Here is a 6,801-nt window from a genome sequence, read left to right on the forward strand (position 1 = left end):
TGGGCTTGTGCACACACGAGAGTGCTTCTGCACACATGGCTGGGCTTATGCACACACAAGAGTGTGCACACATGGCTGGGCTTGTGCACACACAGCTAGGCTTCTGCATACACAAGAATGCTTATGCACACACAGCTCGGCTTGTGCACACATGAGAGTGCTTGTGCACACACGGCTGGGCTTCAAACAGTGAAGTGACAGGACTTCTGCTGCCCTCAGGGTGCCCCGACGGCCGACCAGGGAGTGGGCGACTGCAGGGGAGCGCAGGCAGGAGGAGGCGGCCTTGCCAACCGCCTCTAAACAGAGCACCTTCCACTGCCACGCAGGTCCCACCTGCCAGGATGCCGCTGCCAGGGCCCGCCGTGCCGCAGTCGCGCTGGGAGATGGCACATTTTGGTGCAATTGTTCCACAAAATCTGTTTTGGAGGAGACTTGGGCCTCCAGCTTCTGCACTGGCCCCTATCTGTGCAGTGTAGACCCGGACTGCAGCTAGCTGCGTGCTGCAGAAACGGGGTTGTTCAAGACTCTAACGTTCAGAGCCTAAACTGTAAAGTCAGAACATTTTAGTCTTGTGGAGATGTGGAATTCTCTGCAGTTACCAAGAGCCCAGACAATGGCTGGCCTGGCCAACCCGCCGGGTTAAGACCCGACACAGACTGAAGCAGAATGGAGAACAGCGTTGGCAAATAACGCAAAACACAGTAAAACCAAATACAAGACTACAGCCTGGGATGAGGCAAAGTGTCTGGCACAGGCATCTGGGGTGCAGGTTGTGTCCCTGCGCTGTGGAAGCGGGGTGTTCAGAGTCCAGATGGCCGTCATGGCTGTGCTGTTAGGAGGCTGGGTGTGTGTACCTGGCACAAGTTTGCAGTGAATTTTATGGTTACATCTTGACCTGTTTGCTGTCCTACCCCCAATCAAGGAAAGCTGTTTGTGGATTACTGACTTAGGGAAAGGAAGTGTGAGCCAGAAGCAGAGAAAGAGGAGCCTCTTTTGACTTTGAGTCTCCAAAACCAAAGGCCAGAAAAACGCCAGGAAAATGAAAAGCAAGAGCAAAGTTTCTGGGAGAAAGATAAAGCTTTCCCAGCCTGGGTGGAGGAGAAGAGGTGGGGGAGAAGCAAGGAGTACTTGGGGGGTGGGGGATGGCATCTTTTCTAAAAGTGAGGTGAGACCCAAGATCTAACAGGGACCCAGGATCCCAGGATGCAGGACGACTCCAGGGAACCAACGGCCACGTGGCACCAGTGATGGTTCTGCAGAGTGCCCGGCCCTCCTGCACCCAGAGGGAGCCCTAGAATTGTCCCGCTCCCGAGTTCTGCCATGACCTGGGGGTACAGAAGCACTGGATGGCCTCCGAGAGTTTTCATGCCGTGGTGCATATTGGGAGTAGCCAAATATTTCTCAGGAGCTCAAGAAAGGCCCAGACCCAGTGCGAAGGGATCCCGGGCTGGAGGAGACTTTGCATCAGGACAGATGGATGGTGATCATGTTGGTGGAAGCCAGCACCAGGTGTGCTGGTAGAGACCCAGATGGTCCATGCGAGCCCTAACGTTGCACTGGACCCCCTGGCACCACCCGCCCTTGCTGCCCTGACCTTATATGAAATAATGATTTGCTGAGATTTCAGTGCATGTCTCACTGGCTGAAAGGGGACTTAATGTATAAAGAGAGGAGTAAAAAATATAAAAAGTTTTAGTTTTTGCCCAGCTGAGTTTGTGGTGAGGTTTGTGGAGTTTTGTTTTGTTTTGTACAATTGCATAATTCTTCCTCTACTTACCCCATAGACTGAACTTCTTAGTCATCCGTGTTTCCGTAAGCCTGATGAGGGGCTTCATATATTCACTAAGTGAATTAAAGAATCTTCCTAATGATGGGGGCAGCGATTCATCCTGACAATTCTTCTGCACTCACTCAGATTCTGGCAGGTTTGGGGACACGGGATCAGGGCTCAATATTTGTCTAGTGAATGAATAGCTAATTTAAAAAAAAGAGATAAAATATGTGGCACAAAAAGACAACATATTTGGCATCCTCGGCACTTTTCAAAGGAGAGCGAATCGGAAGCTCTGTCCGTTTTGCTTAGTTACAGATCTACAGGTCTCTTCCTGTCTTTTCCTGCCCTGAGGGTAAACAGTTGTTATTGAACTCAAGACCCAACAAGACAAGAAACTGACACTTTATCTTGTTCCATCTCCCATTCCTACTTCAAAATTTTTCTGATTCTTTTTTTGAAATACAAAAACTTGCAAAGAAAACATGCCTACTTAAGAATTGCTCTGCGACTAAAGCCTTGAAAGCCTGATACAAGGCTCCTATGTCTGGAACCCTTACTATATTAGCATCTTTCAGAGAAGGATTAGATTTCTCTCAAGATTGACTTTGGCTGAGTTTCCTCCCCCAAGTCCTACTCCCCCAGCGACCCAGCTTCCTGTCCTGGACTCCAGCCTGGGATTCTCACTACAAAGCCCCAGTTTCCGGGAGGATGAATCCTAGCCCTCTGTTTAATGCCAACGACTTCCCTTGGTTCAAATCTGGGTTCTAGGCCTACTGTCTGGGCCCAGCTTGTCCCAGAGCAACCAGCTCCATCTAATGTGCTCTATGCTTAGGCCTTACGTCTTCTCAAAGCTGATCATGCGTCAGGTCTATATCCAAGCCCCGAATGGATCCCACTGTCAATGGCAGAACTTTCCTTCTGCATGTCCATAGCATGTTGCGGTCAGTGTGTGAGCCAGCGTAGGCTAACTGCATTAGCAACACATCCCACATCCGTAGTGGCTGAACACAGAAAATTTCACTTCTTGCTCACAACACTGTTCGATGCAGGTCAGAAGGAGGGTTGGGGCTCTGCTCCATGTGGTCTCCTGATGACCCACTTCCCCTTCATCCCGCGGCTCTTCTCTGCTGTAGATCTTTACAGATCTCACCACTCGACCAGCAGATGGTGGAAGAACAAGGACCGGACACTGGAGGCTGTCAGCGGCACTCCTCACTTCTACTCAGGTCCACTGACAAGAACTTGGTTATGTAACCACTCTCAAACGGAAGAGGTGTTAATCTGGTTGTACACTGAGAAAGGAGAGGAAAGCCCACGTTGGTGAGTACACGTGGATGCAGTCACAACCGTATAATTTTCACTACAAAAGGCACATAGCTCCAAAACCTTTTAGGCCAAAAGTGTCTATTAATGAATAAGACAAATTGTACCCTACCTGGATGGCTCGGTGATCTAACCTAACTCTTACTTGTAGCCCCCCCACTTTTTTTAACTGTAAGAGTAGAGACATGAGTGAGCACAGATCAATGACAGGAATCCTATCTTCAATTTCCAGTTTATGTATTTGATCTCAATTCTGTAACTTGCTTTAAAATAATTTCAATATGAGTTAACATTTTAGATTGCTGATAACAGCGTGTCAGCGCCATTTGCTGTTCATTAATGAATTTAACAGAAACCCAAATATGTGCAACCTTCTTAGAGAATTGAGTGGTTCAAAGTGGAGAATTTCAGTATTTTAACTATAATTTGAATTAAGAAATACTGAATAAAATCAGGATAAACATTATGCTCCTTTTTAATGTAGCCTCATCACACTTTTCCGCTCTCCCTTCACCGTCAAGCTACATTTGTTGACTAGGAGATCAGGCGTGTTGCTGGGCACCAGTGGAGGGCCCAGGGCAGTATGTGCATAACTTTGAGGTCAATTTTCTTCTTTTATCTCACTGTAGTCCCTACCTTCATAGTCAAGATTCTTGGGAGAAGGCTGCTGGAGCCCAAAAGGATTTTGTTCAAAAAATACACAACCCGTTGACCAGAAGCTGGTTTTCCGACGTAAGCCCCCTTCTCTAGGAGAGCATGTGTCGATAGGTGATATGAGCTCTATCTTTAACTTCAAGTTAACAATGGTAATTCACAAAGAAGCCAATCAAACCACAGGTTGGGACCACTTTGTATTTTTTTGAAGCTAGATCCATGGGTGATAAAATGCTTAATTCTTAATTTGATGGAGATCCTATGTCAGCCGAGCTTTCAACAAATAATTTTATTGTATTTGATAACCATATACTTAATTCCCAACTGAGCCGGTCGGCTGGTAGATGTAGGCTTTTCATCTCAGAGGGGCTCTGTGTGTGAGAGTCATTTGTGGGGGGTAAATCTGAGTTTGAAGTCTATCTGTGACTTCTATCATGTTGTGCAGCAAAGTCACCAATTTGAATCTCAATGAGATGAGACTACGACATAGGATCCACACCAAAGGTCGTAATGGGTTTGGATGAGGACAGTAAGGGACAGCTGCTCTTTCTTTTTGAGCACAAATCCACCACTCTCATCAATTCCTCCTGCAACTCCAGGTACAATTCCAGCTGGTAGCAAGGCAATGCCGTGATCCTTATATAAAAAGAATTAAACATCTTTACCACGTGTCAATGGTAGGTGGGCGGCCTGATGTGGTGGATAAAACACAGGAATAGGGTCAAAATCCCGGGGTTCTGCACCAAACGTGGGTTCCATTCAATTGTGTGCATTTGGGGAAGTCAACCCTTTAGCTCCTCATTTGTAAAACGAAGACCATAATCCCTGCTCCAGTCACCTCCCAGTCACCTCCCAGGGCTTATATAAGACTCAGTGCTTGTAGCTCTGTCATTATCACCGGCCGCCTCATGTTAAACCGGGTCCTTTGAGGCAGCTTTTCAAAACACCCAAACTCTTTTTTTTTTTTAAAGATTTTATTTATTTATTTATTCATGAGAGACACACAGAGAGAGAGGCAGAGACACAGGCAGAGGGAGAAGCAGGCTCCATGCAGGAGCCCAATGTGGGACTCGATCCCAGGACCCTGGGGTCACACCCTGAGCCCAAGGCTCTGTCGCTGAGCCCCCCAGACATCCCCCAAACACCCAAACCATTATGATGAGGGCTGGGGCCATGTAATGTGTTCATTCAACAAATACCCCCTAGCCTAGCTGTGCTGAGTGCCACTGAGACGCTGGGACACTGGTGAACATGCGAGGTGGGTGGAAGTACAGGAACAAAGAGCAGCTAAACAAATGAGTAAGCTCGATGATTTCAAATAGTGATACGCTCAAGGACTGAGCAGTGTGAAGGGTGATTAGGGAGAGAGGGCCCAGCCTACACTGGCGGGTTCAGGAAGACCTTTCCCAGGAGGTGACAGTGAAGCTGAGGTACAAAGGACATAGTTGGGTTTTGGACCTTTATACACAACAGAAGGACAGAAAGTGATTGTGCAAGCACCAGTCACAAACTTTAGTTACCTTCTCTTCTTGGACACAGACAGAGAAGCAGAGTGGGAAAGTGAAGGGAAAAATGGACCGAGGAAGAGGGCAGGAGGGCCAGCGGCAGGGAGGCTGTGGGCCAAGCTCTGAGACTGGGTCCCCCATGTCTTCCTGTGAGATGCAGGCATTTGGAATTGTAGAAGGAGGCCCGGCTCAGCGTCACATTCTGCTGGTTGGGAGAAGGACCCTCCAGGGTTGGTGTGTTCACCCCAGCTCCGCCCAGACAGGCCCTCCACCTGTCAGTGGCCGCTGAGCAAGGGGCCTTGTTTCAGGAGGGGTCCCCCCAACCCAGGCTGTCTGTGCAGCCCAGGTGATGCTTTGCCCAAGACTGTCTCCTCCACCGTATGTGCTAAGCCAGGGAGCCTGCACCCCAAGGCCGCCCAGACAGGGCACGTCCAAGACCTGGGAGGCGGACCCGTGTTCACAGGCTCTTACGTGTGAGTTGAATTTGCAGAGCACCAGCTGCAAGGTGGCCAGTGGAGACCGCCATCCGTCCCCGGGGTGTCTCCCCAACAATTGCTCCATGCCCAGGGCAGCTGCGGCGGCTGTGGAAGCTCCGGGCGGCAGCCAAGGGAAGGAACTCCGGGGATTTGTTAACTTCAGGTTCCGTGAGGTTCAGCGATCTGCACTCGGCTGCTTCCCCGCGTACTTATTGAGCCCGTACGTGTCCTGTGTAGAAATATCCCACAGGATGAACTCTAAACAGAAGTGATGGGCGGATACTTGTATTATTTGATAATTCAGTTAACGAAGAGGAGTAAATCGTTGGTGCGATTTCTCAGGCACATTGTAAAGGTTTTCATTTCTTGCCTATTCAACGTAAAATATGGACACTGATGAAGAAAACAGGAAACGTAGGCACCACCGCGACAGGATGTACAATACCCGGGTTAATGAGTGTTATAGTCGAAGGATATTTAGGATTAGCCACTGTGCAAGAAGCCTCGAAATGACCTTAAATCCTGCGGCTCACACAGGAAAGAAACTGAATGGATGTTTCCCCACATTTGGCAATTCTAAACACAAAACAAAACAAAACAAAAATGCAAGACACTGCCAATAAGTTGAAGTTTTCAGCTAGAAAGGAAAGGTTACAACTGAATCATCTTTCCTTCCTCTGCACAGAAAACGCTATTACAATGTCGTTGTCATTGGAAAAAGGGATCCAACAGCAGCCGAGAAAATGCAGGAGGTGTCAGGCTGTTAACTAATATCTGTTTCTAGGTTTTGTGACGTTTCCGGTGTGGTCAGATGTTTACACTTGACATCTGTTGTAATTTTGTTTCTCATGCTCAATAAATACTTATTTGCAAACAAATTGCTATTCGTGATATTGTATTTCTTCTTAATGAGAGCCCCCCACCGCCATTGTGTAAATTGTAGGCTCCGCAGAGCTTGAATCCACCCCTGCAGCTGGGCCCCTGGGGCGTTCAGGGGAGATTCAGGGGTGCCTGGGGCGGCCGAGCAAGGACACACACTCCCTAGCACTCACACGTGCGCCCTGCTCCA

At 48.4% G+C, this 6,801-nt stretch overlaps 1 long non-coding RNA gene across 1 annotated transcript; it reads left to right on the forward strand.

Annotated features, from left to right (window-relative positions):
• The first annotated feature begins 3,728 nt into the window (after positions 1 to 3,728).
• Positions 3,729 to 6,278, forward strand: LOC125753334 (uncharacterized). Its single transcript, XR_007404907.1, has 2 exons — positions 3,729 to 5,050; positions 5,747 to 6,278. It is a non-coding gene; the product is annotated as an uncharacterized LOC125753334 (long non-coding RNA).
• The last annotated feature ends 523 nt before the right edge of the window (positions 6,279 to 6,801 follow it).

This window comes from Canis lupus, chromosome 22 (genome assembly GCF_003254725.2).
Source record: "Canis lupus dingo isolate Sandy chromosome 22, ASM325472v2, whole genome shotgun sequence".
Lineage (NCBI taxonomy): Eukaryota > Metazoa > Chordata > Mammalia > Carnivora > Canidae > Canis > Canis lupus.